This window comes from Physeter macrocephalus, chromosome 12, assembly GCF_002837175.3.
Source record: "Physeter macrocephalus isolate SW-GA chromosome 12, ASM283717v5, whole genome shotgun sequence".
NCBI lineage: Eukaryota > Metazoa > Chordata > Mammalia > Artiodactyla > Physeteridae > Physeter > Physeter macrocephalus.
The window spans coordinates 7,086,412-7,093,898 of record NC_041225.1 but is presented as its reverse complement, the minus strand read 5'-3'; the positions used below and the strand labels follow the sequence as shown (position 1 = coordinate 7,093,898).

The 7,487-nt window shown below is 38.4% G+C and overlaps 1 pseudogene; it reads right to left on the bottom strand.

Annotated features, from left to right (window-relative positions):
- Positions 1–4,937: 4,937 nt before the first annotated feature.
- Positions 4,938–7,097, bottom strand: LOC102983373 (nucleolar RNA helicase 2-like; annotated as a pseudogene).
- Positions 7,098–7,487: the final 390 nt, after the last annotated feature.

The following is a 7,487-nucleotide window of genomic DNA, read 5'->3' as shown; positions in this document are numbered from 1 at the left end:
ATTCAACATCATTTCATGATAAAAAAAAACAAACAGGTAACATGAGAGGAATAGAAGATAACTTTTCACAAACTGATAGATGCATCTACAAAACCCCACAGCTAACATCACCCTTAATGGTGAAAGATATATGCCTTCCCTCAAAAATCAAGAAAAGGCTATGTCTTCTCTTTACCTTTCTTTTGAACATTATATTAGAGGTTCTTTCCAGGACAATTTGGCAAGAAAAGAAAGGAAAAGAAAAGAAAAGAAAAGAAAAGAAAAAGAAAAGAAAAGGATAGGCATTCAAATTGGAGAGAGTAAAACTATCTCTATTGGCAGATTACATGTTCCTGTACATGGAAAATACAAAGGTATCCATTAAAAAAAACTATGGCAACTAGTTAATAAATTCAGCAGTGGTGTATGAATAAAGTTCAATATACAAAAATAAATGTTTTCTATTCACCAGTAATAAACAATCTCAAATGAAATTAGGAAAAAATCCTTTATAGTATCCTAAAAAAGTAAAATATTTAAGAATGAATTTAACAAAAGAAATATAAAACTATAAAGCATTGTATAAATAAATTAAAGAACACCTAAATAAGCAGAAAGTCCATCCATATTCTTGGATCAAAAGACATACTATTAAGATGGCATACTTCCTAAGGGATTTATTGATTAACACAATCTCTATCAAAACTCCAGCTGGCTTCTTTGTAGAAATTGACAAACTGATTCTCGATTTCCTATAGAAATGCAAGAGATCCAAAATAGCCAAACAATCTTCAATAAGTAGAACAGAGTTAGAAGATTCACACTTTCTGATTTCAAAATTTAATTACAGTGCTACAGTAATCAAGGCTGCATGGTACTGGCCAAAGGATGTACCTATAGATTAATAGAATAAAATTGAGACTCTAAAAATAAACCCTCGCATGTGCAATCAGTTGATTTTTGATGCAGATTCCATGACAATTCAAAGAGGCCCCAAATCCTTAGCCATCAGGGAAATGTAAATCAAACTACAATGTTTATAATACTTCACAACCATGAGGATGATTACAATAAAAAAGACAGAAATAACATTGCTGGCAAGGGTGTGGAAATTTTCAGTGCTTATACATTGCTGGTGAAATGTACAATGGTGTAGACTGTTTTACTTTAGAAATCAGTCTGGTCATCCCTCATACTTTAAGAATTACCTCATGATCTAGCCACTCCAGTCCTAGATATATATTCAAGATAAGTAAAAGAACATATGTCTATGCAAAAACATATACATAAATGTTCACAGCAGCATTACTCATAGTAGCCAAAAGTGAAAGCGATTCAAATATCCATCATCTGATGAATGGATAAAGAAAATGTGGTATATCCACACCTTGGAACAATATTTGACCATAAAAAGGAGCGGGGTACCAATACATGCTTTGACATGGAAAAACCTTGAAAACATGCTACTTGAAAGAAGCCAACAAAGACCTCATATTGAATGATTTATTTATATGAAATGTCCAGAATAAGCTAATCTATAGAAGTGGAAAGTAAATTACTGATTGCCTAGTGCTTGGGAGGTTGGGGTGTAAATGGAGAGTGCAAATTGATAGGGGGTTTCTTATGGGGGTGACAAAAATATTCTATAATCTGTTTACTTAACTAGGGAGATATGTGTTTAATTTTCAAAGGTAGGCCTGAAATCTAAGTCCTAGGGGATTTTTTTTTTCACTAGGGTCACTCTATCTTTTCCATGTAGAGATTTACTTATATATCAAAGGCTTAGAGTAAGGATCCTCCAAGTAGACCCCTTCATAAGGGGAGTAGCAAATAGTCATTTCCCCTTTAATAATAGAGGAAATCCATATTTCTTTCTTTCTTGCTCAAGGAGTGAACCTGGCACTCACACACAGTATTTTTCTATCTGGCTTTCATTGTGTAATTCTGGGAGGCTGCTGGGCTTTTGGGGACCATTGCTATTCTGTAGGTTGATTTTTCTGTCAGCATAAAATGAAATCTGGCTATGATACAAAGAACCCATGTGTGCATTTAAGACAAAATTAATAAATATAAACATTAAAAACTTAACAATAAGTTGTAAGGAATGAGGGAAGAAAGGAATCACAGTAGAGAAACAGAAACCAGGGGTTGCACTGTATTCGATTAGGCTATAAGAGAAGGAAGAAAACATCAGTCCTGACAGACTTCCTAGGCCATTTAAAAGACTTTTTAGGACTTCCCTGCTGGCGCAGTGGTTAAGAATCCACCTGCCAATGCAGGGGACACAGGTTCGAGCCCTGGTCTGGGAAGATCCCACATGCCGCGGAGCAACTGAACCCGTGTGCTACAACTACCGAGCCTGTGCTCTAGAGCCCGTGAGCCACAACGACTGAGCCCACGTGCCACAACTACTAAAGCCCACGCGCCTAGAGCCCATGCTTTGCAACAAGAGAAGCCACCGCAATGTGAAGCCCGCGCACCGCAATGAAGAGTATCCCCTGCTCGCCGCAACTAGAGAAAGCCCGCGCGCAGCAACGAAGACCCCACACAGCCAAAAGTAAAATAAATAAGTTAATTAATTAATTAATTTTTTTTTTAAAAAGGCTTTTTACTTTCACCTAAGAATCAGAGGAATATGGTAAAGAGACTTTTTTTAAAATAGTAAATGCTAACTTTATTATGGCATAAAGCTGTATTTTTATACATTAACTCAATTTTACAGTAAAAAACACTTTATGTATAACTGTAAAGAAACTGGTGCACAGATAGTTCCAACATAAAAATTGGTATTTTAAAAATTCATTGAGTTGTTTAATACATAAATTGGAAAATATTTTCTCTGTAGAAAATAGTAAAAATGCTAACATTTCCCAGGCTAGCACAACAAGCCCATTTAAACTGTACAGTAGCTGAATTATACATTTATAAATATGGTTTGAATTCTGGAATCCAGGAGAAACTTTAGCTTCATTTAGTAAAACAGCCATGTTGTCCTAAGTTGTGTAAAGTGAAATTCCCATTATTTTCCCCCTTGCTCTTGATTTATGCCTGATTATTTCTTCCTAAAGGACAGGTACAATGTCCTTTTAATCTACTTGATAAAGTAACCCATTCGTACCCAAACTTAAATATTTTGGTTGTTATTTAAGTATGTTCAGCATCTCAGCAAAACCAGAATTTAATAAAACATGATCCACAAGGCACGAGTTGTTGGTCATCAAATACCTACCTCCCCTTGACTCCCTCTGGCTTGATGGGAAACCACGAGAAGGTCAAGCGATAAAATTGTCAAGTGGATCAAGGAATAACAACCAAGAGAATTTGAGAACAGAGAAACATCCAGTCAGGATGCAAGGACAGAAATGAAGTCCAAATAGAAAAAGGATGCTGCCTCAAGAATCAAGGAGTTGAGTTGGCTATCTGAGCCCCTTACTGCAAAGGTAACTAAGAAGCAGTTGGATATAAAGACCCAGCCAGAGAAACCAGGGCCTAGAAAGATTTCAGTTGTTCAAAATAATTAAATGAAAACAAGACAGGCCATGTATTTGAACTCCTCCTGTCATAATTTATTTCCTGAGATTCCCAATACAGAATTTCTAGGAATTAAGGGAAGAAGACAATGTTACTCGTAAGCTCCTGCACAAGGTTTCCCAGAGAAATAATACTCGAGACCTCAGAGCAATATCAGGCCAGGGGTTATACTAAGTTCTTCATTTCCTTCAAAGTAAAAACTTAAAAAGAACCATATAAAGTTTGTCTTAAAAGGAAGTCTCTAGGTAGCTGCAACCTATCAACAGAGTAGCAGTCTAATAAAAAGAAAGAGATCCTCTACGTGGCTATAGGAACTAGGCCTTGAGAAACTAAATTGGATCATTCTACCTAAAATTCCCAGCTTGCGCATTAGAAGTTAAACTCTAGAAACATTAATGACCCATTAAGTTTTCACCATTAAAAGAATGCTTTATCCCACACCTTCACTTGTTCTTTTCTTTGCTCTCAATACATATGTTTCCTTCTTGCATGTGGAATATATTTTCAGTGGTTTTTTTTTTGGCTCTTCAGCCATGCAAATCTCTGCCCCCTACTACTTTAGTTCCTCCTTGGTAAATAATGTTAATCTTCCAATAGGAAGTGGAGTATGTTATCATCAAGCACCATGTACCCTGTCTCCGTACTTATGAAGAAAGTTACTGGGCCATGCTATACACTTAGAATTCCTTAAGGATACTTGCTTTCTAGTAAAATTCTATATGTACATATATATATTTTTTAATCTGTGAAGAATTCACTGAAGCATGAATCACCTTATATTGAGAAGCTAATAATGTATCAAAATGCACATAACAATGGCTAATCTATATACTATCTCCTATCAAATGTATCACCACCTCCAAATCTAGAGCATATGCTGGCATAAACTGTGTTACATCCCAGCTGAGTCTGAATCTTGCTTCAAAACATTGTTAAGTATTAATTATCAGAAGATACATTATAGGACCATAGGAGTAAATGTTAGGCAAGTGGCTGAGGAATACCAATTACAGAACAAAGTCTTGAGTGCTCAAAGTGCTTCTCCAGAAACTGTTGCATTCCCCATGGTATTTAGGAAGGACACTATTAAGAGACACCTCTAAATATAAAGACAGGTCGACTTCACAAGTATCAGCAGATACATGCTTGATTTTATCTTATAATCTATAGACACTGCGTTAGAATATGTAATGAATTCACACACCTTTTCCAAAGGAGTACCCAATACAGAAGTAGCAACAAAGTTATAAATGACAATGATCAGATGAAATAATTTAGATGAAGCTTGTCTCTCTTGAAGAGATGGGGACTGGGCAAGTGGTCAGGAAGGAAATACAATGTGCTTTTAACTTTGTATGAAAAATAATGTTCAGTTTCCTGTTGCCGAACATAGTTCTGTTTTTGCCACATAAACCTTCTACTTCAAATTACTGTCCAAATTCTTTACTAAAACTCTGCTTCTGGCCTTTGTTTTGGAATCTGTTACTTTCATTGCCACCTCCTGATCGCTGTCCTCTGAAGCTTCTATTTCTTTCCCGCTGTCCCCTGACACCTCGATTGCCTTCCTGCTGTCCCCTGAAGCTTCAATATCCTTTCCGCGGTCCTTCTAGCTCTGGTTGCTCTGTGGCCACAGAAAGCTGCCAGCGCCGTGAATCATGCCATTTTTCCTGTACTTCTCTTTCTGATACAGTAGGGCTATCAAAGCAAACACCCTGCTTTCCTTTGAGAAAGACCATTCCCTTCACTTTGGAATCAATATCCTCACCCAGTTGCTCTTTAAGTTCTTTCTAAGCATAACTAACCTTTGGCCTTTCAATTGAGCACTGCAAGATCATGGTCACAAAGCCCACATCTGAGTTGATCAAGGAGCGCTGGCCGACTGACGTGGCACCTGAATATGGGTCAGGGCTGCTGCCAGGGCTTCCATGGCTCCCTTCTCCTCGATCAGCTTCTCGGCTGACTGCTTGAAGTGACCAGTCGCAGTGGGAGGCACAGAATCCAAAAGCCTGATGGCTTCTTTGCTAGAAGCTTTTATTATCTCTGTTGCAGAAGGAACACCTATTCTCTTCACTTTAATTCCCGCTTTTTGCTCTACTTGGGGTAACTGATATTCTTCCTTGTGCTGATAAAAGCAGATGCAAATCCCAGTCCTTCCAGTTGCTTCTGTGGAATGTCTCCGTGTAATGACTGGGCATCCTGCCTTACAGACACATTCTGTGACAACTCCTGGGCTTCTTTCTTGATTTCACAGAAGATGATAGTGCGCCCCTGATAACCACTGTACACTCAGATCACGTCCTCAATTACTACTGCCCTTTGAGTCCAGTGGCACTTGATAGCCAGAAGTTCTACAGTTATTGCCTTTTTCTGGGTCTTTTTACCAATCAGGTCCACTTGTTCATATGTAGATTTCATGTATTTCTTAGCAACATTATAAACCCAATGAGGGCAAGTTGCAGAAAAAAGCAATGTTTGGGGATTGTCTTCTGAATTTTTCTTATATGCCACACATAAAATCTCTTCCACTTGATCAGCAAAGCCCATGTCCAACATTTGGTCAACTTCATCCAGGACAACATGCTTAAGTTTGGTGAGATCTAGCTTGCCATTCTGCAGGTGGTCTTTGATACGACCTGGTGTCCCAACCAGGATATCAATCCCATTCCGCATGTGTTCAAGTTGTCCTCCATAGGGAGTTCCACCATAAAAACAAGCCACTGCCAGCTTTTTTGTGATGTCACTGAAGTCTCTGCTTACTTGACTTGCCAACTCCCTTGTGAGTGTAAGAACCAGTACCTGAGGGGCACAGCCTCTCTTCCGGTCTTGCAGTTCTCCCTGAAGTTTCTCAACCAAAGGGATAGCAAAGGAGAATGTCTTCCCAGTTCCTGTCTGTGCCTGTGAAATCAAGTCCTTCTCACTGTAGACGTGGTGAAACGTCTTTGCTTGTATAGGAAACAGGAAGGTCACCCCATGGGCTTTGAGAAGTTTAATAGTTTCTTCAGATATGGGAAAATTAGAGAAAGCTCCTTCTTTTTGCTCCACAGTTATTTCATGCTCTAACTCACTGTTACTTTCTTCACTGGCAGCTTCCTTGGAGTCGGAGTCAGGTCCATAATGAGGGAATCCATTCTCCAGGTTGGGGCTTTTCTCTCCAATTTCTCCATTCATTTCTTTTTCTTTCCTCATCTTCTTGGACTTAGGTGCACCCAAGTCATCCTCAGACGGCTCCTCATTTTTTGTTAGTTTTTTGGTTTTAAGAGAAACAACTGTCTTTTCACAGGGCTCCTTTGATTTTTTCGCACTTTTGGTTTTAGGAGAAATAATGTCATCTTGAGATGGCTCCTCTTTCTTTTTTGCCTTTTTGGATTTAGGAGAACTCATGTCAGCCTCAGAAGGCCATGCTTTCTTTTTAACCTTTTTAGCTTTGGGGGAAATCGTTTCTTCCTTTTCTTCTGCTGTCTCTTCTGTCTTATTAGATTTTGGCTTCTCTTTTTTACCTTTCTTCTCATTTTGCTTTCGCGGCATCTCCACTTTCACTATGGGCAGGCCGACTCCAAATCCGCGTCACTAAGAAGTTTCCCTGGCATCACTCAGGACAAGCAGAATAGGCCGACAGCTCTCGTCTACCGCGTGGAAAAAGCAGTAAAAAGACTTTAAGTAGGCACCGATTTAATAAACTTGGTTTTCCACGAAAATATTTCTTTATTTAACTACCTTAATGAAGATAACCAAGGATGGATACAGGGAGAATGATTAGGAGACTGTTGTGATAGTAAAATGAAGAAGGAAGAAGAGAAACAGGGCAACATGGATTCAGATGATTAAAAGTTAAAAACAAAGAAGGTAACATTGCCAGACTTGATGATGTACGGGATATGAGGGTTCAGTATAAGAAGGCCATTCAGCATGACTCAATTTTTTGCTTTGTGCAGCTGGATTGAGAATTGCACCAGTCAGAAAGGAACAGTAGACAAAGA